Here is a 5,478-nt window from a genome sequence, read left to right as displayed (position 1 = left end):
TGTGTAATATTATACATAAGAAATAGAAAGTGTTGGCAATATGTCTGCAACGATAGTTTAGGCTCTCTACCAGCTCGACCTTGCTCCTGGTGATTATCCTGGGGAGTTTTATTGCAGCTCTAATCATATTGACCTGATGCCCTCATTCACAAGATCCTGAAGGATTAACAGAATCAAGTGTGTAAAAATAGAAGTGGTCAAACTGGTCAATGTAAGGGACTGTTAGCAATAAAATACACTGAAGGGTTTTCCTATTTAATTCATTTACAAATCAATATGTTGCATTGCAGACCAAAGAAATAAAATGGAAAAGCCATCTCGGATGAAACTAGGTGTCAGTATGTTGTGTTGGTTGCTGACGAAGTCACAAATGTAAGATATATTTGACCAACAACATTAGCTTGCTACTGAATAGGATGTAATAAACCAAGAGCCTGATAAATGAAAAGGACTGTTGTGACCCAAAGACTATGATCATATGAGCTTTTCCCATATACTATGTTCTCTGGCCTGAAAAAACAATGTAATATTAATAAAAAAATCAAAATTTCTGCACAATTCAATTGTTAAGAGTGGTTTGATGGTGCATTGCAGAAGAACTTACCAATTTCTTTACAGTGGTGGTTATAGGAACCAGTGTTCACAATGGCTGTGTTTACATGCAAAGATTTTTGCCAAATTGATTGAATACATCCTGATTAAAGATTAACAATTTGATGGAAAATCTCTGTTTATATGCTCACTACAAGTAATCAGATCCAAAATCACACGGATGCGTAGAGAACCAGTTAGTGTAGATGTTACCATGACAACCAGCATCACGTGAGTCCGGTCAGAGTGAGATGAGCAGCAGTGAGCAGTGCTTGTGTTTTTAATCACTTTAAAATGATGTCAGACTCAGGAAAACGTCCTTCACATGTCCTTATTAAAAGAAGGCCGAGAGGAAGACGTCGTGTTCTGAGACACATAAGCTGGACGTCCGTCCCACCGCCGTCTTTTAAAGATCAGAGCATAAACTTCGTCTCCTCTGCAGACCAGTTTCTGCTCCGCCATGTTGAACGGTATAAACTTTCACTATGACGTGACGAACATGATCAGAACGGGACTTAAACTTTCCGATAGGGAATGTAATCAGATACAGGCGTTTACACGGATATTATTCTTCTATTTAACGGATTATTAACAGGATTACCCACCTCGTTCAATCGGATAGAAACTGTATTCCGAATTGCCTCAATCTGACTAATCTATTCCGAGTGAGTTGTTTACATGGACGTATTCTATTCCAATTGAGCTATTAGTCGGATTTGAACGGATTATCAGGCTGCATGTAAATGTGGCAACTGTCTACAATGCAAACATAGCCTTTTCATTTGCTACTCACAACAACCAGTGAACAAACACGTGTATTCTGAGTTTTTATATATAATCTTGCTAATATTAAAATAGTGGTAAATCTGAAAAAGTCTTTTTTTCTTTGGGGACTTTTTGACCTTGCATGTGCTTCCCTGCCATGAATGTATTTAAAGAAAAATGGTTTGAGGCCTAAAGCTTATTGCAAAACTATTATAAAACAATGTTGGTAGCTCATTGAGGCATTTAGACGTCTGGTTCCTATCACCACCACTGCAAACACATTCTGTTCACACGGTATGTGTCTCCACAACCTCATATTCCACATCATATCACTCTGAATAACTTTGTTTACATCTATACCATTTATTTATACAGAAAATTTTTAAAAAATCAGTGGTGTTCCCCTCTAAAACATCTTTGGTTAAACTATCAGTAGATGTTAGATTTTGTTAGAATTTGGCAAAATGACTTAAATATGAATCATCAAATCTAAACTAAACACTTTAAAAATCGGTGCTTGCTTCTTTACTTTTGGCCTGTAGTGTATCTGAATCACTAACGTGGTGAGCTGCTGATCTGAGGTCAGCGTCTTCTAGGGTGAGGATAATAAAGAGCAGCGGCAGTGCTGATCCGAGGTCAGCGTTTAACACTGTGAGGATGTAAAGGCGAACTGCAGGAGCTCCAGGCTAAGGCCTCTGCCTGTGTAAGCCCATATGAACAGCCTTAATCATGGGATTCTCTCGTGCCTGCCAAGTTAGCGTGTAATCCCTTGATGACCATCCCAGTGAGGATCCGGAAGGAGGGGTGGGTTGGCGAGGGGGGTTGGCAGCTGACAGTCATGAAGCAGGAAGAGTTCAACCACCTACCGTGCTACAAGACTGAGAGACAGCACTAAATGATTCCTGGCACAAAGTTCTAGTTAGGAAGGATGCCATTATTTTCTTTCCTTAAAGCGATGCTTCTGCCAAAAATCTGCCAAATCTATCCAGTTTTTCCCATTTGGGGCCCAAATGGAGTTGATCAGCTGAGATCAAGATGTTTGGCGTCCGAAGTTTGCTTCTTTAGTTTTGTAACAGAGCTATGTGGCTAATGTAGATAACAAGAAATCATGCCTCACCGAGTAGTATTGTGCAACTGCGTGCATAAGTCATTGCACACTTGCCTCAGCCTGTGCTCTATAGACTTGTTTATGTGGTGTCTGACACTGTATGATAATAGACAATGGACAATGTTTATTTTTATGTTGTGATGGCCAGAGTTCTGACAAACTGTGCTATTTTGTCAAACTGTCCTACCATAGTCCATATAGGTAGCTCCCTACATGAAACCGAGGAGACGATATTTTGATGGCCTAAATCACTGCATCACAAAATGCTACCACCATTAAAACTACAGGTAGAATATTTTGATAGCCTAAATCTCGTTATCAAAAAATGTTACCGGCATTACCCCTTACTAAGCCATGGGCCCGCTAGTGGGCCCAAAGATCTATTACACACTTCTATAACCTAAGAAAAGCTCCATTAGTCTGTATTAATGTGTAATAGGCCTGGAGGGTTAAGGGATTAAAAGAATAAGTTGGATAGTTTGAAAGCCTAAATCACCTTATCAGGGGAAAGTAATAATATAAAGCTGGACATGTACAGTAGACTTGAGGTAAGGCTGAATTAACATTAACTTCACAGGTTGCTACACTATATTACAACGACATGCACACGCTTGGTAGGACCGCTCAGTGGTTAGGACCATTCACTGGAACACCAGCTTTGTATGTGTTTTGTATGTTGGCTTATCTTCAATGCCTTAAGCTTTTACATAGCCCTATCATGGTGTAAACATAAGCTGTGTAGCTTTAATTAGCTTGTTCTGTTATGCACTACACTGTGGTATGTGTGATAACCTAGCTAGCCAGCTAGCTTTGGCAGCTAGTTGTCAATTTGCCATTCACTTGAACTTCACGTGAGATTATTCCCCCCCCCACTGTTTCATGATTGGGGATCAGTTGTCTAATCAACCACCGCACACTTAAGCTGCTTTCACACTGAACGTGGTTTGAGGTGGCATTCACCACTTTCACACTACTTGCAGAATGTGCAGCGCTCACCAGTTGGGCGCAAAAGTGTGTGGCGCTCCCTGATTAAACTAACCTTTTGAGAAGCAGCCGGAACTTACATCGGTGCTTTAGGGCCACAAAAAAAAACCAAAAAAAAACAATAGACTTTGAAAATAAAGTCGTAATATTTTGAGCACAAACTTATAATATTTTGATAATAAAGTTGTAAAGTTGCATGAATAAACTCGCAATATTTCGACGATAAAGTGGGCTAATTGAAGAGGGCTGCCATAACATGTTGGGGCCTTGGTTGCTGTACTGGCGATGGCGAGGACGCTAAGCATGAGTTCCACTCACTCGTTCAGTATCGATTATTTTGATTATCAGTCTCAGTATCTCCTGTGAAACTACACGCCCTCTTCAAATGGCATGGAGGTGTAGCCACCGATAGCCGTGAACACGGTCACTGCCTGCGATTCTGCTCCAACAAAACAGACAGTTTCCTCCGAGTCCGTCTGGCTCTTTATTCTAGATAAACACAGTTTCCTGCTCAGCCGTTTCAGCCGTTTCTTATACTAATAACAGGCTGGTGCTGATGTGCAGGAGAGACAGGGAGACTGAGTGTTTCTTTATGGGTGAATCGATATGAAAGTATAACTCCACCAACTCAACACCCCGCATTTAACACGAGGAGGTGCTGCTTCACTTCGCAAAGCCTTTGGCCACAATATTGTGGCTTTTCCTGGTAATATCCTACTTTAATGTCATAAAAAGTCTACTATTTAAACATTTTTTTAACAGTGGCCCTAAAACGCTGTTGTAGAAACTACAAGACTCACTTGCTACTCTTGTATTGGCTGTGCTGAGACTTGACCGAAGCATGTCGGCCAAAAGTTGAGGACATTTGAACCTTATATGACCCTGCGCATCTGCTTGACCGCATATCCCAGTAAAAATAATGTGCAGCAGTGAATTTTGAAAGTGCTTGGATATGTCACAGTACAACAGTATGTTGTCCACCTGACTAAGTCTACATTGTTTAACACCTTGACATGGTTGGAGGCTTGGGATGATTTAGGCATGCAGGTTGCTGGCTTAATTTCTTTTACTTGTTAGCCATGATAGGGATGAGTAGAATAAAAAATCAGTAGCACAAAAAATTAGCAGAGATGTGTTTGAAAGCATGTTTTATTAAAAAAAAACAAACAAAAAAAACAAGGAAAGTTTCTGTGCGGGATGAATAATGGTGATCTTCCGATGTGAGCCAAAAATACAGCTAAATGCCACAAAACTGGACTTGTTGTCTTACGTGAGGTACTTTCTGTTCAGTGGAAGACGTGCCAACATGAATTCCATGCTGGTCTAAGCTGGTCTATGCTGGTTTATGCAGGTCTGGTGCTGGTTTAGATGGTCACCCCCCATGTTCATGCTGGTTGACCAGCATACTAACATCCAAACATAACATATGCTGGTTTTGTTGGTGACCAGCACATTAACTTCCATTGCTGCTGACCAGCATACCAGCATCGAAAACATAACACGTTGTGGTTCTGCTAGTGACTGGTCATGCTGGTCTATGCTGGTTTTTAGCAGTGTAGTTTGTCAGAGAAATATATTTTTAATTTTCAATCCATGTTCCTGTTCTGAAACGGAACGAGTACCTAAAAATGATGTCAGTATTGAAACACCAACAGCTTGAACAGTTTCCTGAGTACTCAAGTACCCATGCAAATCCCTATTAGCTGCTTGAGCCTCATAGCTCCAGTGCCAAAACTCAAGCAGAAGATGTTAGACAATGAAAATATCTTGGCTAATCGATTACATTTTGGCTATTTGTGTAAATTTGATTGTGCTTTAATGCTCTTTGATGGGCCACAGTACAAGCCTAGAGCTACAAATTAAGAGTTCTTCAGCCCATTAGCTGTCGTGTAGTCTGAAAAGGGCAAATCCTTCAGGCTAACATAGGAGAAAGAGCTAAGGAGAGGAGAGGAGAGAGGCAGCCTTCACCTTACCGGACTCATGTGTCAGTTTCTTTTGTGAGCGGAGGAGCCGGTCGGATCCAGAGACTG

The sequence above is a fragment of the Colossoma macropomum genome, unplaced genomic scaffold (genome assembly GCF_904425465.1).
Source record: "Colossoma macropomum unplaced genomic scaffold, Colossoma_macropomum, whole genome shotgun sequence".
In the NCBI taxonomy this organism is placed as follows: domain Eukaryota; kingdom Metazoa; phylum Chordata; class Actinopteri; order Characiformes; family Serrasalmidae; genus Colossoma; species Colossoma macropomum.
Note: the sequence above shows the minus strand (reverse complement) of the source record.